The following is a 23996-nucleotide window of genomic DNA, read 5'->3' as shown; positions in this document are numbered from 1 at the left end:
GGTGGGTCCTGTCCCTAGCCTCGGGATGCTGCCGGCCTCGCCCGGCTCCCTGCAGGAGCTGCTGGCTGCCCAGCCTTGCCAAGCCCAGCCCAGCCCAATTCCCCCCGGCAGTGCTGCTGCCCCTCGGGCCGGGCTTGGCTGGGCTGGGCTCATGCCACAGTCCTGGGAAAGGCCTGCGCATCCAATCTGAACCCAAGGCTTCCCGCGGCACACACAGAACAGAAAAACATTCCAGGATGAAGGAACTGCTGTCTCTTATCCCAAGCACAGTTTTCTCTTTAAATTCACCTGCTATGCATGAACTGGGACAAAATGCTGACAGGCTGGGAAATCAATGCCTATATGAGCAGTTTTCACATTAAGCAGATCCTCAGAAACCACCAAAAACCTCAAAGGAGCTGGTGTGGTCTGGTGTTGAAAGTTGGAGTTGATTTTTTTTCAGTTTTGTTTGTTGTCTTTGAGAGAAACTTTTTTTCCTAATTAGATTGTAGGTCAAACCCAGTTGTTTTAATGAAATGACTTTACTTTAAGAGGTACCAAAATCCATAAAATATCTGGAAAGTCCAGGACTTCAGAAAACCAGGTTATTCCTTTTCAAGTCTAGCTATTAAGATGGATAACTTTTAAAAATAATTTTGTTTGAATTTCGTCAGCAGCTATTTTAGGAGGCATTTCATATTCTGTCCTGACAGTTGATCAGTCCAAATCAGTGTTAAACCTATCACTTTCACCAGCACTACATTCACTCCAAACAGGAGAGTGAGCCTCTTTTGTATTTATTCACTGAGCATAGCCCTTTTAAGGCAATACTTTGACTTGTGATACAGCACATGTGCTAGAGATTAACTGGAAATTCCTTTTAAATATTCAGTATTCTTGTGATTGTAGCAATGATCAAAGATACAGAGAAATTCTACTTATTAATTAATAAACCAGGCTTTAAACCACAAATATGGAGCAACCAGAAATAGGGAGCTGTCATTCATGAAACATAAATCAGCATTTTCCATTTCTTTTCCCACCCAGCTAATTGCAAACAGTAATGAACCATGGACAAAAACTCAATGACTTTTTGGGGCAAAAACTCAATGCCAAAATGGCCTATTTAACCAATTGATAGTCACTGTGTAAAGAACATTATCTAAACTTCAGTTTTCTGAGCAATTATTGTAACAGGGAAAGCAAGGAACTAGGGAAGAAGAGAGAAGAAATTCAGGATACTTCTTTTATGGCAAAACTTTCAAGGGAAATGAAAAATTCTAGTCTCACCTATATTGATGTTGATATTTACAGCAGATTCTCCAAGCTGTGCTATTTTATAACACAAATCACCCAGACACAAATATTTACTCTTAAGGGACATTTTTCCTTGAAGGAATGCTAAAATGTATACCAAAGTAGAAGGCTGTAAGTTAACTGCTATTGTCATTTCTACTCAATTACTGCCTACACAAGAAATGTCATGCAGTGAAGGCAAGAGAAACACCACCACTGATGGTGAATTTCCTGACTTTTATCACTGTGTCAAAACATTATCGTTCTGTAATCACTGGCTTTCATGTAAAACAGCTCAAATGGCAGCAAAAATCCCAATGCAAAACATTTTTGAGTATCAGTTTAGTCATGTCAAGGAGAAGGATTAAGCACTGCTCAAATTTAGTGAGCAGGTACTTAAAGGAAGTCTCACCCTGCTCATGGGCCAGGCTCTCCACAGCACAGCCCCTCTGGAGGCTTTGGAAGATCTGCACTCTGTGCAGGCAGCAGGAGGGTGGAGGGAAGGCCCGGTGGCTCCATCCTGTAACATGGGCAGTTCCCTCTAACAGGCATTCACTGCCATGAAGCCTTTCCTGGAGTTCCTCTTCAACATTTGGGGACCAGGAATCCTGTTGTTCATCAAGAACACACAAACCCAAGTTTTAACTGCTTTCCTGTGCCTCAGGTTTCTAAACTCAAGTTTAGAGTCCTCTTGCCAGAAGATATCTTTTGCTTTTTGGCCTTGTGAATATTACAATTGTCTCTATTACATGTTGAACCCAACCAACAATGCTGAAAATACCTGGACCAGAGTACCTCTTGCAGTGAGACACATTCTCTTGGGAAAGGGAGACCACACTCAAATCTTACTTCACAAAGAAGGATTTTCCCCCCAAAACCAGACTAGTTCTCCAGCCTCTTGGACTAGGAGTTTCTTCCTCAGGCTCCCCAAATTTAGCTGATGGTTTCCTCAGCATCTGCCAAAACTCAACTATTACTATTCTGTGCACTACCTTAACTTCTAAAATGAGCTCAAATTAAATGTGTTGTGTATATGTCACTTCAATAATTTATTTTTGGCTAAAACTAGTTATTTAAAGGTGTCAAATTTATGAGTTTGACCATTCTGCTGCATAATATTTTAACTGAAAAGATCCAACACCAATTCCACACTGTAAACCACAGCAGAATGCTTCCTTCGGGATAATACTCATCCCTGAAACACATTTTTATGAAAACATACAGACAGTGCAGGCGTGAAGACATTCCATTATGGCAGCAGATAATGACACATCAATGCATTATTAGAGCAGTAAGTCCACAGCTAACCAAAGCTGCTCCCATTAAAGAGCAGCACCTCTCCAGCCATGTGTGATCACACACTTTCAGATACAGACAGTCCTTGTGTCTCTCCACCCCTCTTCCAGCTGAGTCACTCTCCCACAGTTCCCTTCTGCTTAGTGTAAGTAACAGGCTGGAGCCATGTTACAAGGCCTTCCCTTTATAAAGCCTTACCTATTGGTAACAATACCTCTGCTCACGTGCAACCTTCACTCCACACAGGAGGCTCTGTTACCACCCACACAACTCTGTGCGTGTCCTGTTTAGATTTGTTTCCTGCAGAAAGCACTCCCAGCAGAACTCAACCGAGACACGGGATCACTTCCAAGCAGTAGAGTTGTAATAAAGGTATTTATATGCCTTAGCAGCTCGTTCCCCTCAAGTCACTCCCACATGATTCTTTCCCTGGAAATGAAGCATGAAAGTGTGGGAAACTATTCACAGCTTGATGACTGCATTTCCTGGCAGCCAAAATGCTAGGACTGTGTGAATATACAAATCTTATTTACAAATCAGGCTGTTAGAAATCTTGGACCCAAAAGGAGGCATCTGTGTGTTTTCTGTGCGACAAGTAGTCACAACAGAGTGCCTAAAATAGCTTGTTTCTTCAGCTAGTGGGCGACAGTAATTTATGAACATGATTTATTAGTTAATTGTAACTAAAAAAAAAGTACATCAATTTACAAATTACAGTTTTTTCTTCTTCTGAAATGTTCAAGGAGTGTCTCTGGGTCTGGGTCAAACTACAAAACTGTTACCCAATTCCCTGGGTGTGGAAAGAAGACAAGGGGAGTTGCTGTACAGTTCCCAGGCAGGATGCTGGAGCATAGGCAGTTCTCTTTCAAATGTCAGGATGAGCCTCTGCATCCCCAGCTGAAAGACATTGATAACAGAGGTGTGTGACTGATATATTCCCCACTGGTCTTAGAGGCATGTTGTAGTTGCGGGGGGAGGTGAATTTTTTCCAGGGGGATGTGGGCAGGCCAGTCAGTGATCCAGTTTTGTGCTGGCACTTGGATTGGCCACTCGGAGGTTTGGACACGCCTCTGAGGACACAAAGAGTTAAAAGCAGGACTCCAGGGGGGGTCGGGCTCTTTTGGATTCTGGTTTCAGCAGGGAAACATCTCCTCTCTCCTGCTCAGCTTTGGGCTGAGTGGGGGAGGGGAGCCACTTGGCCGGGCTCAGGAAAACCACGCAGTGGAACTAAAGTAAGCTGGGGTCCCGGGGGGAGAAGAGAGTGGACAGGACTGGAACTGAGCTGGCCCCATCCAGGATGGAGGGGTGGAAAACTGTGGAAGTGCCTTCCGTGTGTGCTCACCCGGCCCCCACTCCAGGAAAAGATGCCCAGCCATGTGGGAGTTGCCCAGCCTGGGAGTGCCTGAGCCTGCAGCCCTGCCGAGAGCTAGAGACTCTTAACCCTTTCTTGGCAGAAAGAAACTTTTCTTAGACATTGATTCTCATGATGGGTAGTTTCAGAAGAGAGAGAAACAGCCTGGGACCGAGATGATAAAGCACGATTGGAAAGAACCCGATGGGCAGGGAATTGAAGAAGAGTGGCTTCTGAGCTGGACTTTTCTTGCGTAATGTTAGCCATAGACTGAACTCAAGCCTCCTTTGAACATAAACTGCATTTAAGTAGATACAGCTGCCTTTGCTTTTGCTACAATGACTGGCACTTTAAGAGTAGAGCGAGCAGAGAAGAGAGGGGCAGGGTGTGGTGGTGCCCTCTGCCCTCAGGGGAGACCTGCTCTTGGAACTCTCGGCCCCTAGGGAAAAATGGAGAGAGCTCGGCAAGCAAGCATCCTTAAAAGAGCCCTGTATGCAGCTTCAGTCCATGGACAGTAGTGAGAGCACTGGACATAGAAAAAGAGAGTGTCACCCTGGCAGACTTCTCCGGGCGGTGCCACGGGTGACATGGAAACACATAAGGGGTGGACCCGTGTTTTCTGAGGAACAGTCTGTGGTGCGAGAGAGACTCCTCTCTCTCTTGCTGAATTGAAGATTGGTGTTTTTTTGAGTGGTGATCGTTTGATTTAAAACCCAAAGGTTTGGTCTATGGAGAGTAATGTGTGGGGGGTGGAAACTGGGGGAAGAAAAGAGATGTTCTGAGAAGTTTTTTATTTCTGTCTCTGTGTGTGTTTAAGAGTTTTTCTGTCTCTGTTCTTACGTAATGTAATAAAGTTTTAGGGTTTTTTTTGTTTCAAGATTTAAGCCTGCTCTGCTCTGTTCCTGATCACATCCCACAGTAGCTGTTAAAGAAAAAACATACATTCATGGGTGCATTAACATCTAGCCAGTGCTAACCCATAACAAGGCAGCATTGCAATTTCCACAGTACCTGCTGTAGCACCAAAGAAAACCAAACCATACAAACCTAAAGAAAATATTTCAGTCAAATGGCTCGAGTGTTGCATTAAATGCAGCTAAGGAGCAACCTTCCAGTTAATTCATGATGTTTATATAGCAAGCACTAGAAAATCCTTGGAGTACTCTATACACAGATATTGAACCCTGCTGTTATAAACGTGGAATGGTTAATTCATGTTCTTATGATAAATTGGAAATTTATAAAATTGTATGAAGTGATATCAGGTAAAAGTTTATGTTTTAAGAGATTTTGCAGCAGATGGTGAAACTGACCACCCTGAAACAGCTGGCGCCTCCTTTCAGAAAAGAACAAAGGGGTTTTCCGGGAAAGCTCGCAGCTGCCCCAAGCACCAGGGAGGGGACCCCGGAGATAAGCTGGCACCAGCAACTCACACCTTGGCTGTCACCTTCACAGACCATCAAGCGACATCATCTATATCTCGATCATTTATCGACCTTAAGGATCCATAGAAACTGGACATTAACATTTGAACGGAGAGAGGAACTCTTTTCTGCTTGGTCGGGGAAACTCCTGAATTTGTATAGTTAGTTGGGAAACAATGGGAAATACGGGGAAATATTGCCAAGGGCAGAATAAAGTGTATAAAAACCAAGCCCCGAACCGGGCAAATTTGTGAACCGTTGGGGGGATAGCAGGCTGCCAGACCCTGTATCTCACGGTTCATCCTTGGCATTTCCCGGGAAAACTATGTCAAGTATCTCCGCTGTTGGTGGGTTATCGAAATTCTGTGATTTGATTTGTTATTAATAAACCAAATTAATATTTCAAATTGGAATATCTGATTGGCATTTATAACACTGCCAAGACAATATGACTTAGGGTTTAGCTACCATCTCTTTAAAATGCATAGAACTGACATGGATGAATTCCCTTGTCTGCTTTCATAATCCCAGTTTTTATGTTTATGCAACACAAATTTTACATGACTAAACAAATATCAAGTCTAAAATCCAAGTTTTTAGACTTTTTTCCCCTCACTTGGGACCAGATTTTGTCACAATACTGCATGTACTACAGATCTTGGCCAGATGAGTAGCTGGAATCAATTTTATTGTAAGAACCATCTCTTTGTTTGAATTAATTCTTGGACTAATAAGTAATTTACTTATTATTAGAAGGGATGATAGGCACCAGAGCTTGCGGCAAATTGTCATTAACACCAACAGATGCTTTAGTCCCATTACCTAGGAACACTTAAGCCGAATGTATCTGGGTGAAAGACAGGCTTCCACTGGGAAAAAAAGTAAAATATATGTTTCAGCTGAGTGGGTCCCTCTAAATACAGGTCTATGCTGGCAGTATACACTTCTCCAAATCTGGGCTTGTCTCAGGGATAAATAAAAAAATAACTGAAATGTACTGGAAGAGCAAACATTTTCATTTAGAACTTGATAATGAGAGAAAACCTGATAGCTTGCTGTGGAATGCTAGCCTAATCTCATGTGTATTTAGTTTATGGGTCAGTGTTAGGCTTTTCCCTACAAACTGGATCCTGTCATTTCAACAGCTCTCAATCCTCACATCCCTTCTCAGTTAAAGGTTTGGGGATTCTGTTCTCACGGAATCAGAGACTGATCACTTGGAAATTATTCCCATCCAATGAATATCCCCCCACTTTCCAAGCACAACTCCTTTGGTTGTATGCTAAGGCATGTTTTGAAATGTACCTGCTTTTGAATAAATTAGTGGAAAACTACTGATTTGGAAACTTGGGAATTAATTTGGAATAACTGAAATGGAATTTTCCTTCCACTGTTGTATCATGAATTTATTTTGTGTGATGTTTATGATGAACACCAATGTACACACACCTTTATATTATCTTTGAAGTAAGGAAAGCCTGGTATGTTTAAGACCAGCAAAGAAGAGTGGCAACAGTTTTGCTTTGCTTGTGTGCACAACTTCTGGTCTCCTTTTTAAACTGTCCTTGTCTCAACCCAGGAGTTTTCCAGCTTTTACCCTTCTGATTGTCTCCCTGATTCTCCTGGTGGAGAAGTGAGAGAGAAGCTGTATGTGCTTGGCTGCTGTCTGGGGATAAGCCATTACACAGCTGAAATGCAAAGCTTCTGAGCTAGGGGTAAATCTAAACAGTTTGGAAGAAAACCTCACCACTGTGCATAACTAAAGAAACAAAGTGAAGATAACTATTATGTTTGCTACAATACATTGCTGGAATCAAACCTGATTTATCTTATTAACAAACAATACATGGTACAGGGTCTGGGAAAAAACTCACAGAGAGAATAATATTTTGCAACTGTTGGGGGGGATTTTTTTTTAACCCTGCAATTTCTCTTCCATTGAAGTTTCCTGCTCCTGCCTCTGTGGCTGTCACTGTAAGAGCCATCAGGCAAGAAGAGGAAAAGCCTGCCTGCAGCTGTGCCCCCCCAAAAGACAATGGGCACACAACCAGCTTGTAGCCAGGGCACAGTGGCCTGCAGTTTGCATTTGCTAGCTGGGGTGCTGGCTCTGTGCTCGGCTATTCCTCCCAGCTGTCTTTTCTATTTCTACTGCCTTTGTTCTGTTTTACAGAGGAGGCTGCTGTCACATAGCATCACTTTTACTGAGAGGTTGCTTTCTAATTTGCATGCATGTGTGTTTGTGCAAGGGCACGGTGTACAGTTCAAAGCTATTTTCTCACTTTCAAAGTAGTCCTTGTGAGTAAGTTGTCCCAAGTTTGATGTGCACCAGGCTTGTACTTTTGTTCTTGATTGAGTACTGGTGAACTATATTCTTTTTAAAACTCTACCTATTTTGGGAGAGGAGCATAATTTATTATGTTCAATAGTTTCCTTGTCAGGCATTCATGTACAACTTCCTTCATCTTGCACTCAGATGTTTGATATTCCACAGTAATTGGATTTGCTGCATTTGTGTTTACTTTTAGGACCTACAGTAAATGCTGTTTTTTTAGCCAAGGACTGTTAAAGTTTTTGCTGAAGCCTACAGTAGCCTACCCTGCAGGTTTTCTGAGGCTTGCAGTGTCAGTTTTTGAACAGTTCAGAACATTTTTCACAAGGGTAACTAATGTACAGATTGGTATAGCCTGAACACTGCATTGAGCAAAATCCCTTCCCATACAACAGCAGGTGTGGGCATGCAGTGTGACCCTGTTAACCTGCTCTTTGGTCAGATGCCCATCATCATCATCATCATTATTACTATCACTTTATTATTATCACTGGGTCAAATATCCAAGCAGAGACAAGGAAGAAAAGCTTTTCTCTCTGATACTGCTCTGAAGCCCATTCACAGACAGAACTGGCCTCCCCATTGAAAAAAAAAAAACCAAAACCTGAAGATACAGTGCAGGAGAGATGTTCAAAACCTTCCGCAGGGTCAGCACCAATGTCCCATGGAACTTGGACCCAGGAAACTGATCTAGGACTGCAGAAAACAAACTCTGTGAAGAGGAGAGCTGTAGGACATCTGAAGACTAGTCCCATCATCTCTGCTTGTGAAACCAAAATCCAAACAAACGATTTCCTTTGGAAGCACTGTAAGATATCTACGGACAAATGGAAGACTGTCCCTGCTGGCATAGGGGATGTCATCCCACAGCTAGGAAAGCAGGCTCTGTGGTTCTGCCAGCTGTATTTGCTCATTACTCAGGTCTTTACTTTGGAACCAGTTTCCTTTCCCACTGAATAGATGTGGGAGAATCAATATACAGGGATGAAGGCAGAAGAGAAGAGAGGCCAGGAGAAATCATAACATAAAAGAAAAGCCTTCAGGACATCATTATCAGGCCACAACTTTTAGTTTATCTCTGATGTTTGCACTGGTCTTACTCAAATTTCTCCTACAAGTCCCATCACATTTGTTTTCTTTCTTCTCAAGCATACGTGCATGTTGTGTCAGGAGTTTTTCTGTTCAGAATCAGTGGTAGCTCCTTTCAACCTTTTCCTTTTGTATTTAAAAAGCCCAGCTGGGAGTTCTAAGCAATTGAGCTCAAAAAGTTGCTTTTAAAATCAAGAAGCAAAAGTACAAACAGCTTCAGGGAGTGCTACTGAAACCTTCAAAAGGTGGAAGGGAGCATAAATGCTCCAGTACATCCAGCTGATTCCTAGTGTGTCCACGCAGGATGCATATGGGAGGGCCTCGGTGACTTGTTCTGAGCAGGACTGACCACAGGTTTTTCCCAAATGTTGCAGGGACAAGTAAGTGTTAGAAACTTGAAGATCCTCACTGTTCTTCAAACCCTCTGGTCTGCAGGGAGTCTCAGCATAGGATCCTCAAGTTTTATAAATAACAGAAAACTTGAGGAAAGCAAGTGTTAGACAGTAGGTAAGGGATAGAAGTTGGTGAGCAGATTGCCAGCAATAGCCAGTGTTCCTCCTGACAAGGAAAAAAAAGCTAGCACATAGTCCTGCTGGGAAACAAACTTAGGTCAATTGGAAGCAAGTGACACATTCATATTCTTTGGAGAAAAACCCAGAGAAAGCAATTACTGGAGTTACAAAGGTGAAAACCATGTTAGGCAGTGGTAAAGGAAGCAGCTAATTGTTCACATGACTGGGAGATTTGGGTCTCCTCCATTCCAGTACTGTATGATGATTTGCTTTTATCATCCTAGTATGTTTTCAAGTAATATTAGACTGGTAGAGCAGCTCACATGCTCTCCCAGACCAGATAACCCTTGAGCTGCAATGTATCCCTCTTTGCCAAAGGAAAGCCTCAGCCTGCCTTGTGCATGACCATTTGTCCCACACAGGGAGACTCTTCAGGACTGGCCATGGAAAAATAGGAATGCAGAAGGAGCCCTCTAGTCATACCTTCTCTTTGGTCCACTGAACCTTGACCTGTCCATTTACAAGGCTTTCTTTAACCCATTGAGATGCTATAGAAGTGCTTTTTATTCAGACTATTACATTCCTGGAGGTTCTCTTTCTACTTTTTTCTGATGCGGGAATATATCAACTGAAGTGGGATCCTTGAGGCCCTCCTTCTGAGCTCTTTTCTGGCCTCACTCTTCATCCTATGCTTTTTGGTTCATACAAGGCAACGAGTTTCCACCCTGGTAAGACAACTCAGATTCTCCTATGGTGTATAACACTGACTTTTAACAGAACGAAAGTATGTCACCATTGAGGTACAAGAACATTATTTCCCTACTTTTTCAATGAAATACATCAACTCGGAGTATATTAACCAAGGCACTACAAATTAGTGACTGTATGTGAGCTGGTGTATGCTCAAAGAATTGAAAAATGTGCTATGGAAAGCACAATATTTTGAACCATATGATAAATGAAAATTAAGATTTACAAAATACCTGTTCTTTTTTCCTTCCTAAAATATGCATATTATACAGTAGAATTTTCACAAGAATGAACTAGGGAAAAAACCCACGTTTCAGAGCATGTCAGAATTAGGTCATCTCAATATTGTTGGGATGTTTATTGAGTTAATATTTTTCTACCATTTTTCAAATGACACAATAGAAGAAATTCCTTAAGAATAGTAACAATTCAGAGGTCAGGACAAAAGCCAAAAAACAGGACAGTTTCGACAACTGTTAAAATCCTTTGAATCCAAGACAACTGAACTAGGAAGCAATTTTAAGCACAGAAGCATTCCAGTTACGACAAAAGTGGGTCAGGTGTTTAATGGAAAACCACAGATTAAAGCAAAAACTTTTTTTCACAGTACAGCAAACTTGTACTAAATAACAAGCCCAAAGCTAGACGGTTTTGAGGTATAAAACTAAAATTGACATTCTGTCAATATGGATTTAGGATTTGTTAGTAAGTAGAGTCCAGGGAGTGCCCCAGGGAGTTTATGTCCACCACTGTGGTGACTGTTGGGTCACAGAAGCTCCCCTAACCTTTCAAAAAGATCTAAGATGATGAAACTGTAAATAGAGTGACTTCCCTATTGGGTCACCATGTCTTGCATCTAATTCCCCCTGCAGGAATTTTCAGTAACACCATTTGTGAATGGTGGTACCACCCTGCCAGGGGCCACACACCATGACTGACACAGGAAGCTCTTGTCCACCAACACATCAGCACTCAGGGCTCACTCTTGTTTGTTCTGATACAGTTTCCCTGGGTATACAAACACTACCCATCCCTGTCTGAGCAAAGAAGTCTCATAATGTTGTGGAGCCACTTTGAGCAACCTGATCTAGTGGATGGATGGGGGCTTGGAACTGGATGATCTTAAAGGTCCCTTCCAGTTCAAACCATACTGCAATTCTATGAGTCTACAATTAGGGAATACTCCTCCCCACCTGAAAGAACAGGTACTTTCTTCTGAAAAGGGCTTTCCTGCCCTTTTCATCTTGACAGCTTATTAGGAATTATACACTAAGACAGAATCTTACTTTGTCACTTTCCACATCTGAAGTAAGTGTGTGTACCTGAGGAGTGCACTGAATGCAAGAAAAGTGCACTATATTCACCTGGAAAGCATCAAACACTTTCAGTGGAAATATTTTTCAAGTGTAGGTGATAAGCAGAGATGTAAAATATCCAGCTGATATTACAAACTAAGAGTCATGTAGGATAGTGGAAAAAATTAGGATCCTGATTCTGCATGACACCCACCAAGTCTCCTGTGATGATCTCTCATCCAGCTTCTAAGGTGTGAATTAGATAATTACTATGGTGAGCCTGTCAGCAGTGGCAGAATGAAGACAGAAGTTTATTACATGCACAACAGTACGTAATAGCACATACTGCTAGCAGTTTCTTACAGTTTACAGCCTGCTGATTTAAAACCTTTCCATGTAAAAGTTCCAAGTATTTATGGTCAAGGTTAAGCTTGGATGAAAATGGATCTAGTCATTACTTTAAACTCCATTTTACTTGTGCATAAATTGAGTATGTAGAGAAAAAGACATTCCATCTGTCTGAGCACCATCTTGAAGAAGTGAGAGGAAAACCTCTTGCACACTCCTGTCACCATAAGACTGTAGAAAACCAGGCCAGACAGTAGCAAACAAGCTTATTTCTGTTCAGAAGGTCCCTGTCCTTTGATTATTCTGTGGTCACAAAATGGCACAGTCCTAGTGGCTCACATGAGTGCACAGAAATGATTTGTAGGCCAGAGCTTGTCTGTAGGTATAAATGCTTTCTATTAATTTCATCAGCCACCCAAAAAAGCCAAGAAAGTGCAAGAATGTAAAAATTCCAAAGCCAGAAAGTAAAAGCTAAGTACTTGCTCATCCTGAATCCACACTGAAGCAGACACCACCGAAATATGTTCATCAATGACAGCTGCAACTGCCCAGTACCAGATTAATTGTGATAACTTGGTACAACCCAAAACAGAGGTGCTGACCACGAGCTGGAGGCTCTCCTGCAGGCACCTTGTGGGGTGTGTTGTGGGCACACATGTCAGCATGCATCAAGTACCAACACCTGTGAGCAGAGACACAGCACACAGCCATGCTGTGACTGCTGTGGGAACACAGAGAAAATATTATGTGGTCCTGACAATGACTTCCTTTCAGCCAGCAAGCATGTGACAGCCAGTGAGATCTGTCACCTTCTTGAGGACAGCAGGTGTTCCTCAGCTTGCAAAGGTAAATGCATACACAGAGCTGTCTTCATTGTTAGTCTGGAAGCTGCTGTTTTGGCTGTCTATCCAGAGCCAGTTCTTTATACTCAAGGACAGCTTTCTGGGCTCATTCCAGGGCACTGGCATGATCAATTTTTTTAAAGATAAAAAGCAGTCACAAATGGGCCAGAAAGAGGAGTAGCAAAGGGAGAAATCTGAGTGTGGGCACTAGAAAATACAAACTCAGGCCTTTCAATCTGTTCTGTGACCATATATTTGGCCACACACATCCAGCTCACCGTGGTGGCGCCATTGCCGCCTCTGAGAGCTCTGCCACTGGCCCTGCTGAGGAACCCCATCCGACACCCGGCTGCCAAACAGCCAAGCAACAGCAAGGCAAGGTATGGGAAGTGAGCCAGGGCTAAGACTTAACAAGGCATCCACTTCAAGAAAATAAAAGAGATCAGAGATTTGACAAACCGAAAGTTAAATTTCAAGATTACATGGTAGTAGCTCTCAAAAAGATGGGAATTAATATACAGGTGTTCAAACCAAACTAACACTATAAGGTGCATATGAACACTTGAATTGTAGTTGTCAACAGAATCGTCTCATCATTTTGCTTTTCTTCTATGAGAAACTTCACTCTTTCCCTTTATCCTGCACCTGCTATACCACAGGCTGAAGCCGAAAGACAGCAGTTTTCCCTAGGAATGTCTAGTGTTGAATATTGTTTTCCACTGAATTTTAGTAGAAGTGGACGAGATAGGAAATGGCATAGAAGTATTTGGGGGTTTTTGTGAATATTTGTATGTTTTTCAAAACCAGTTTTGGATACAAGCAAAAGCAGAGTTAAGAGAACTCTGATGTCTTCCACTCTGCGCAGTTACTGACAGAGGGTTTGAGCTAATGCTTTTGCTAAGAAGTTTATAAGTTTGAGTGTTCTATGTGATATTTAGACAGAGACCCTTTCTCAGTAGCATAAAGACTCAGCTGGCTCACCTGTCCAGGAGCCCACAAATATTAGACTAAGAGCAAGAGGCCAGCAAGAGACAAGGACTCAAACTCCAGCACAAGCGAGCACATTTATTACTGGCTGGTCATGACTAGCTGGAATGGTGCAGAATTTCAAGAAGTTTTGCCTGTTTCTGTGCCTGGTAATTTGAATCCTCTTCCTCCACTAAAAAATGTATAGATTTTATATTCTGTATTTTTAAGTCACTTTGAAAGCCTCTGTAGAAATTACTGATGAGTTTGAATGATAATTACAATGGTTTAAACACACACTTTGTTAGCGGTGTACTTTTGTAAGCTGTTCAGTATAAAAAAAATCCACAACAGTCTGGGGAAACTGAATGCTCAGCCAGGGGTTATCTGGGCCAAAGGCAAGGTCCAGCTGTTCCAGCTATTGCTGGCTAGTGCTCCATATGCTGTGCTTGAGGCTGAGCACACACCTTTCTACAACTCCGTGTTTAACTCAATAACTGTTTTCTCTTTGCTCAAGGAAGTCTGGCAAAAGCTATTTGTTTCTTATTAGGATAACACATACTTGTGGAATTTACATTGTACTGACAGTGTAGATTCCTATGAAGCATCATGCTCTGTAATTTCTATAGCATTATTCAATACTGTTAAAATAATGGAAGTTAAAAGTAGCTCCACTTTTTTTCTCACTGGAATATTAAGTATAATTTCTTTGTTCAACAACCAATATGTGAGCATTAAGAACTAACCTATTGTAACAAACATTCAATAGTCTCTGCTGGAAATTATTGAGAGACAACCTAATTCATCTCACCCTTACAGCAAAGCAAGCAGCAGATCTCACAAGAACCAGAGACATTCATACTTCACAAAGTATGTGTATGCTGTTTGTTTTTACAAAGGATGGACATGGCAGAAGCAGCTGTAATAAAGCCGTAAGTGTGTACAAGTTCAAACTACAGTCTGAATGACAGCTTCACCTGAGGTTCTAACATACTGATGTGAAATTAACCTCATCCCGTTTTCAGCACAATTCATAGTATTTTAATGTAAATTTCATGAGAAATACAACCAGACATTATGATGATTTGCTCTGAATCATGCAAATATTCCAAACTTTCCTCAGGAGTCAGCAATGTGCCACTTCCCGCTCATGACGTGAGTACAGCTCACAGGTACACTGGAGACTGGGCACTGGGAAGGAGCAGCTATGCAAACCCATGAACTGCCCTCATCCTGAAGCTTCCTTCTTCAATGCTCTATTCTTTTTTATCCAAGTTGTTATATAGAATCTGCCCTTAGATGCATTCAGGCAGACAATAAAAAGATTCCAAAATTCCAGGTGCCCTGATGGACCAATTCCTAACAGACTTTGCTAGAGTTGTATACAGGAAATAACCTGTACATCAGGTACCATCTAACACCTCTCTGTGACAGTAGCACACAGGCATCTGAAGACTCACAAAAGCCAGAATAAATGAATTTTTCCATTGTCACTCTGTCTTGCTTGCACAACTTGATCATTTCAATAGCCCTGGCACAGTCAGAGCTGGTAGGTAAAGCACTTGCTTTGCAATCTGCATTACTGCCCCAGCTTCAGAATGCTTTGCATCAGTCAGCACCAGGTTCCTCTTAATTCATGCATACATTAAAGTTAGGAAAAATGCTCACAGCAGCATGAAGTAGGAAAAGCGAACACATGCATGAGAACTAAAATAAAGAACACAATCAATGAACCAAAAGTTTTATAACTTTTTCCCTCCATTTGCAATACTTGCTGCTAATCTTCAAGATTCTTCAAACCTTGTACCAAATGTCAGGTAATTACTATGAGGTCAGCAAGCTCACCTCTTCCAGGCTGTCATGAGCTCTGAAGCAGAAAGGAATAATTGTTCTCTATGTGTGGTAGCTGAAGGTTATTTTAACAACTGTGTATTTCTTGCTTACCATGAAAAATTACTCTCAAGTTTCTAAAAAAAGCAGCTGGAATATTCAGGCACAATGTAAATCTACTCTCCTCATTAAACAATGAGACTGTGCACAGACATGCTTTGATTTATAGAGCTCACTGTCTAAAATTCATCCCTTCTGCTTACATTTAATATTTGCATCCCTTCTGCTTACATTTAATACATGTTCCTACATGAATTACATTGTTTATAAAAACAGAGAGGTAACAAGAATTAAGATATCTTTAGCAATCAGCTCCTTCAAACTATATTCTACAAAGCATATTTACATTTCAATTGGCAATGTTTTCCTAAAACATACAGGAGAATAGAGAGCAAGACCAAGCAGATCTGGTAAACATAAATATTCTGAAAGAAGGCTAAATTGATTATGACAGAAACATTTATCCAAATAAGTTCAGTAAGGTTTTTGGATTTTCTACAATAATAGCCAATAGCTAAAAAAAAAGCCATGACATTTCTAGAAATTAGAGCAAATTGAGAGGATATAATGATAAACTTACTAAAATGTAAACCTTTCATTCAGAGCTTTGGAATGTTAGCTGCAGTTTACTAAAACATAAAAATCTGTACTGAAGTTCTTGAAACAATCTCAAACATGAACAAAGAATGGTTTAAGATTATTTATTTTCAGAATTGCAATGAAAGCTACGAAACTATATAGACATTTAAAAACATTTCATTTGCCTAAAGAAAGCATATGATATTATTTCAGCTACTTTCAGCTCTCCAGATACTCAAATGCTGCACATGCACATACAGATTAAAGTAAAACCTTCTGCAGCAACTGGGTTTCAGAATAAAATATTTTCTATTTCTTAATATCCTACCTTCAAAGTTGTCTTCTAGGAGACCCATATGCTCAAGTACCTTCACAAATCCAACTATTATCACCAGTACAACAATCATTTCAAGTCCCTCCAAGTTCATCTTGAAAAATTATTTATGTAAAAGCATCTTTTCTTAGGGAGAGTCCTGACTTCAGAATTAGACTTTAGTTAAAAAGCCCTCCTAGTCCAAGACATGCCACACAACCAGATAAATACAATGCTAAAGAAGCCCAGAATATTCGCACCATAAAACATTTCCATTGACAGCCAGATGAACACAGGAATGTAAGGAGTCAAATCTTACCATGTCTGCATCACTTGCCTGCACGGATGCAGATGTTTCAGTCTCTACGGCAACAGAATATACAGTAACCACTTTGTTTGGCATTTCCTCTCTGTCACAGCCCAAATCCACCAGATCTGTTTGATACCTAGTAAAATTTTTCACACTGAATTACAGCTTTAGAGGGATCTTATACTTAAACAACATAGAGGAAAAAGTCCAAATACTTTCTTTGCCTGATAGTGACTAAGGATTCTGTGCAAAACACCAAGTACCACATTCTTCATTTTTTAACTCATTTTGGGACAACTTAACCTGGATAGATAGATAGACAGACAGACAGACAGACAGATAGATAGATAGATAGATAGATGTGTGTAAAAGTAAAAACTTACATTACTGTTGTAATTATTAAGCAACTGCATTAATAATACTCCTCTGAAAGCCTGAAATCCAGCTTGCTGTTTCAGTACTGTTTTTTAAACCATTTGTGTACATCTATCTTCAGCTGATGCTTTATGTTGTTGTCTCCCAGGACACTCTTGTCCAGCTACATTTAGCACTGAGATGATGCTGTGAGTCCAAGGCTGTCTATGTGATGAGAGGGGACCCTCCTGAGCTCCACAGTGGACCTTGTGTTGCTGTTCACAGCAGGATTGGTCCCACAGATTCTTTTGAAAGCTGTAAATGGTTTTATTAATGACTCCACTAAAGCTTTGCTGTGTAGCAAGGTGTCCCTAAAGGCCTGAGTGAAGCTGTTTTCTGTGTGAGTATTCCAATATATTAATATTTATTAATATTTTAGAAGTATCAATTCCTTACCAATATAATTAGCATCACTGACATCCCCAGATTTTCTCAGGTACCCCCATGCAAAAATAAATTTTATACTTTTCATTATTGAACTTCACTTGAGCATCTCACAGCCCTTACTGAAATTCTCATTGAGCGTAAACACTCTCAAGAGGAGGTTAAGAATTTACTGAAATTTGAAATGTCAAATCTAATTATCATAGAAATCAAACCATCTTTGGGACAGTCCAGATGTAAGTTATTAAAATTTAGAGCAATAAACAATGGTTGAGTACAGAAAGCAAAAGAAAGAAACACCTCCTGATGGAAATGGACTGGGACAGAGGGTAAAAAGAATAAAGTAACTTAATACTATTTTGGTCAGGTTTAAAATCTCTGCTCCTACTAAAAATGAAATGAGCTGGATGATGCCAATAAGTATTGAAAATTAATTTTATCTCTGTTTGGAAAAGGGGATTTCTCACAGTCCAGTTCACTTGCACATCTTTTCTGGTTTGCTGCTGCTCTCAGCTGATCTACCAACATAACCAATTAACAAATATATGATTTTTTTTCTTGTTAAAAGATCTATTTTGTAGAAAATAAAAATGTTCCACAGAAATGGATTTTTTTTTCTTTTTTAAAAAGAAAACTGCATTTCAGAGCAGCCCAGCTCTTTGACATGCCAAAGCATTCTCCCTTGCTCAGAGAGATGCAGCATTCCGATGAGGAAAGGCTGAGAGAATTGTGATTGTCCATCCAAGAAAAGAGAAGGCTTCAGAGACCCAATTGTGGCCTTCCAGCGCCTGAAGGGAACTCACATAAAAGATAGGACAAGACTATTTACAAGAGCCTGGAGTTACAGGACAAAGGGGGAATAGGTTTAAATTGAGAGTAGGTTTAAATTAGATATTAGGAAAAAAAATTTCCCTGGAAAGGTGGGGAGGGCCTGGCACAGGGTGCCCAGAGAAGCTGTGGCTGCCCCTGGACCCCTGGAAGGCCAGGTTGGACAGGGCTTAGAGCAACTTGGGACAGTAGGAAAAGTCCCTGCCCACAGTAGGTAGTCTGGAATTACATGGCCTTTAAAGTCCCCTTCCAATGCAAACCATTCTAAAATTTTATGACTCTCTCTGCTTGAATTCAAGAGGTAAAGTCCAAATTCTGCTTTATCCCACATGAAGCAGAGAAATGCTCTTGCTCTGCACACAGGTCCAGTCAGGAAACCTCTTTGACCCCTGGAAAGCAGAGTAGGGGCTTCCACAGACTCTGCCTTCCCCTTATGACACTTCTGTTACTGAGTTATTTATTGCTCTGCACCCTAATTCCTGGAGGTTACATGAGGTTTCTTCTTTTTTCAGACAAAAAAGAGCAAATTTTTAAACCCAGAGCACTTCCCAGCTTTTCTCTGACCAGCACAATCCACCAGTAACTGTCTTTGGGGAGAGACAGGGGGAGAGAGAGACAAAAGAGAACCTACTCCAATAAACCCCAATCAAAACTTATTTAGCCTGTGCAAGCCGACAGTACAAAGCTGCAGGCTGTGTGTTTCCTGCTCGTAACCTTCTCACAGCAATAGATCATATCTGTAACAAACTCTCAATATAATTTCCAGTCGTTCTTTTTTGAGCCTGAGCAACCCACTGTGCAGGAAACCACTCCTGTCAACAAAGAAACACAGGAGTGTTCTGGGAGGAGAATACCCACCTACCACTATCCAATGCAGCCATGCAGATGCAGAGCAGTGGAGGCACTGCTGCCCATATTCCTCCTCTCTGTCCAAGGAGGAAGGCTGGGTGCCTGCATACTCTGACACTGGATAAAGTTCGAACTGCTGCAGAACTGAGCATCAAGATGCCTCTGGCAGGTAATGTGTTGGGCAAAACTTTGGGGACCATACAGATAAATGGCTCATGCCAGTGCCATCACCTCACTTGTGAGCAACTTCTCCCTTCTGCCCCCAGCAAACAAGGAGAGATCTCAAAGTGAACGCACACGTGCATCAGAAAGTGGGAATCATGATAGCAACAGGCAAAGCACTGAGCAGTATCTAGTGGTTAGTTAAATTTTCCTGTACAGCTATCCTTAAGGGCACATCTAGGATTTGACCCCACAGTGCAGGTGAACAGTTCCTCTCATTTCTACCCGTCATTCTGCCCCTACACAAACCTCCTGGATTTTTATCTTTTTCTTCAAACCTTGGAAACTGGACCAAGCCCAAAGAGGAGAAGATGACCCATTTGGCACCACAGCAGCAGTCTGACAAAGGCAGCAACTGACAGCAAAGCCCCTGAGACTGCCCTGCTCTGATCAAGTCCAACCATTCCTGATGGCCTTAGAATTACCTTCAACAACAACTGGAAACAAGGAGATCATTGCAGAATGCCCCCAGCACTCACAGGGATCCACCAGGGATGGCAGCAGCACCACAGGGCTGCATACCTTCCCTCTGCTCCCCAGCACTTCATTGCACACCAAAATGAAAAGGACTGTGCCAGCTGCCATGGGAGACTTTGAAAGTACACAACTGAACGACTAAATCAGGATAGGGATTCCCAAGCTAGTCCATGTGCTTCTGGTCTTCAGTTCTTACATTACTTTGCCCCATCTAGACAGTAACCAGGCTCTCAGCTGAGTTTTGTTGCAGCAGACACTGGCTGATCCATCATTTTATTAATAGCATGATCACAGTATATTTTATTCCATGGAGTGTGTAGGAGGCTTCATTATGCCTTGGATTCTTCATGTGTACATCCTTTTTAAATATAGCTGTTAAGGCAAATGTGTCAGTTCCAGCTCTTTAAATATTTTCTTTAATGTTCTCAGTATTTTCTCAATTGCTGATGAAGATTAATTTTGAGCCAATTTTTTCCATGAATAAAATTCACACAGAACAATATAGTTCTTCACTAATGGGGTCATACAAAAGGATGCAGTAAGAATTCAATTAAAAATTAAATTTGAAAACCTGATGAAATCTTCCATGGTGCAGAGTTCTGAGATATACTGGGGCAGGTGCTGGCTATTTATGGACAGCATTTTCAAAAGCATGCCATTTTAACTTCTCTCCTAAATCCTCATAATCTTTTCTGCACCCAATGGAAGGACCATATGAACTGAATACCAATTTCAGTTTCAGTGGATCTACAGGAAGTTATTTTTTGTATATTTCTTTAAACTGGAGTTTCTTTCCATAATGCTGCTTATAACTTTGGCTACATTAGGTGTTTATTTTAAAGGCTTTATTTTTATTTGGCAGTATTCATACTTACATCTAAAGCCTTTGAGAGAGGCATTTATATATTTCAAACAGAAATGCTGAAATACAAGTCTGCTTTTCATGGTAATCAGGTGTGATGGATGTTATTTTCACATTCAACCCCTCTGTCACAAGTAGTTCCAAAGTTTCTTTAAAATACACCACACAACCTTGTTACACTACAGCATATATATTACAGTGCAGTGTGCCTGAGTCAAAGTGATGCTTACTGCCCTTGCAGGCAATGAATAAATTGTTTAAGGACTGTGGAAACTGGCCCTTGTGCAAAACTCTCCAAGCCAAAGCTGATGTGGGATCTAAGGAATGTGGAGGGGGAACACAATCAGGTACCTAAGGCATGCGCTTAGTACATCACATTTAAAAAGGCACAGAAGTATCACGTCATGACAGACTCAATGGTACACAGATGTATTAGAGGCTAGTAACTGTTACAGAGGAAAAGAATCTGCTCAGCCAGGTTTTGGAAACCGAACTAATTTCACAAGCTAAAAATAGATATTTGAATCAAAAGGCTTCAAAGGAACAACCTTGAAGTGTAAAACTTCTTTGGTGAATGTCATGGTCTGAAGCAAATGCAAGATGAAAGCTGAGTTATAGAACTGGTAGCCAGAAGGTGTTCAAAAGTGGATGTAAATGTATGTTGAGGTTGTTATGTCTAGGATGTTGAAACAGATGGATGAGCATGACCAAAGCCATTGTCATCTTTCAGGAGAAAAAATAGGAAACAGAAATGTAGCATATGTGAATCCAGTTACACGTTTTGCTGCCCTCAGCTATCAGCTTCACTCACATCAGAAAGGAGGCACTCACTCTCCTGGGAAAATGGTCCCTTGTCTGTGCTCAAAAGCGTAGTGGTGATACAGCTGCAAAGAACACATGACTTCTTTTCTCAGTTGATAAAAACTATCCTAACATCAGTCAATAGGGAGGTAAAAGGTAAGAGAAAAGAGAAAGGGAAAAGGAGAAAGTGGGAAGGCAAAAAGGAAATGGGAAAAGTCAAGCATAAGAAGTTTCTCAGCATTCATATAATTTGCTGGCAGATCTGAATAGTAATTGAAACATAACAAAGGCACAAAATCTAGAGTAATGCAAATCAGTAATTTAAGGACAGGCAGCAGCTTTTGCTGTGCATACTTGAAATACAAAAAAAATTGTATTTGGATAGCAAAGAGTTTTAAAATTCCCAAATGACTGCAAGATAACATGCCTTGTGTACCATTTTCTGTATATAGATCTTCAATATCTGTCCTACAGTTTGCATTATGATAGAACTGATCTGAAGAGACACCCCAACATGGGTGTACAGAAATATTGCTGAAAAAATTTTGTTACTGGTACATGCACAGGAATCATATATTAGAACAAGACAATCCTTTATAATATGGATTTCTAAAGAAGCCACCATTTGATTTACAGAGACAACACCAGGATTTGACAGGACATGAATGTAATTGTTCCTGGAGATAATGGGAGAAGAAAAAAGAGCCACAAAATTTCAAAGGAAATAATTTTCAACTCTGAGACAATTAACATGCCCCTGTCTGAATGGAGGCCACTCATTCCAGTGCTTAGAGCTTGCAAGGGAAAGACTCTTGCTGCTAGCAGCAGTGCCACAGAACATGGCTTAGGTGGGAAGTACGGCATGCCAGTCTAGTAACAGCATTTTATTGACTTCTAGCAATGTCCTGCTGCCAGGTGATTAGTAAAAGATGACCTGCTAACTTGGCCCTATTCAAGTGAAGATACTGTAAGTTTTATATCTGGAAATTGTCATAACTAGAGAACCCATCTAAATGATCAATGAAAAAAATAGTATAAAAAGTTGTATTACCCTCTGAAATGTCAGCACCATTAATATTTCATACTGTCCCCATACAGTCCTAGTTAAAGGATGGACCAGAGAAACAGCAGCCTCCACAATAGTTCTCAGTGCACATATTTGTTCTGTGACATTCACAGCGGAGATAAAGATCCCTTTGTGTCTCACAACCTTAGCAATCCGGAGTCACAGTATCCATTCTATTTTAATATTAATTTACAGTATTAGAGCTCAAAAAAAGAAAAATACTCTGACCTTGTTAAGAGGCTGGGACAGCTTGAAGAAGGCTTACTTTGTTCACTTACATTCCCAAACTGCACAGTTCAAACAGACCAATCCAGACTTACCTACAAAAAAACAACATACAAATATGGGGTTACAACTTCAAACTTAGTAAAACTCTCTCACTGAGGAGTGCAAATAAATAATGGTCCTCTAAAAAAATGTTACAGTACTTAGAATTAAAATAACTATTTGTAGCATGATGAATAATTTAACTGTACCTTTTCCCTAGTCCTTAAATAATTAAAAGAGCTTTATTTTAACCTGATAATTTAATTACAAAAAGGTTGCACTGCCAAAGGGCAAAACATGATATCTATTGTCTTTCTTACTACAAAGTACTCTTTTGTCTGTTCATTGAATCTTGCCCTCTAACCCCAGCATTCTCTCCCACAGCTGCTTTACAATGCAACAGATTTCAGCATTATTTAAAACAGCATGGCTGAATGCAAGGCTGAGCAAAGTGGAAAAGACAGGGTTTGTACACTTTTCATTGACCTTTTAAATAGAAGAAAAGCCAACATCCACATGGCGAACTTCTGTTCCTACCATGGCAGCAAGCACCTGGATCCCAACTATCAGCTGGAGTCAGGTGAGCTTTTATAACAGAAGTCCTCACATCAGTCTCCAAGCAGTTTTCTTTACAGAATGAGATTTGGGTGAAAAATATTTGAGTGAAACATTTTTTTCATTTGCCAAAAGACAGTAAATTTATTAATGGTGGTTTAATGATCATCGAGAAGTGCTTCTCCAATGCTGGGTGGCAGGCTGCCATTCTTACTGAAATACCCCACCTGTGGAAAATACCGGCCTTCGCAGATTTCTAACCCCACTGGCTGCCCGAAGCACTGATGTGAGTGAGACTCTACAGCACGGAATGATTCTACATCATTCCTAGGGTGGAACTGTGACAAACGGTCCCACACACAGCCTCTCCTCTTTCCAGGAGACAGGCTCACGCTCGATGTGACAGTCCCGCACCAGGGTCTCCCTTCTCTATTCTACAGGTGACACCATAAAGGCAGCAACTCCATGCCGTTGTTTGAGCAGCGTTATCGTCCTTCAGCCTAACAGGCTCTTATCCCCACCTAGTGGCACCGGAGCCTTGTCAGGTGACAAACGCGAAGAGCCGTGGTCCGGCTGCGCCCGGAAATGCCGATGGTTCCATACTCGGTTTCCATCCGCTGTGACAGCAGCAGGCTGCCGGGTGTCCAACGCCGCCGGTCAGTGCGGATCCAGCGGGAACACCGCACATTCCCGGTGTCCCGA

General features: G+C 41.2%; 1 protein-coding gene across 19 annotated transcripts in view; it reads right to left on the bottom strand.

Moving 5' to 3' along the window:
- The window catches only part of KCNIP1 (potassium voltage-gated channel interacting protein 1), a 239983-nt gene that overhangs the window by 76341 nt on the left and 139646 nt on the right, over positions 1–23996 (bottom strand). For 4 of the 19 annotated variants that reach the window (XM_063413601.1, XM_063413600.1, XM_063413599.1 and 1 more), the window contains one exon: positions 22701–22792. The exons of 13 other annotated variants lie outside the window; for them this stretch is intronic. The gene's annotated coding sequence lies outside the window, so the exon portion shown is untranslated. Of the gene's footprint in view, positions 1–2769; positions 2882–16578; positions 16706–22700; positions 22793–23996 lie in introns of those variants that run through there. 2 more of the 19 variants (XM_063413604.1, XM_063413603.1) reach the window with 2 other exon arrangements.

This window comes from Prinia subflava, chromosome 16, assembly GCF_021018805.1.
Source record: "Prinia subflava isolate CZ2003 ecotype Zambia chromosome 16, Cam_Psub_1.2, whole genome shotgun sequence".
NCBI lineage: Eukaryota > Metazoa > Chordata > Aves > Passeriformes > Cisticolidae > Prinia > Prinia subflava.
This window is presented reverse-complemented; position numbering and strand designations above follow the sequence as displayed.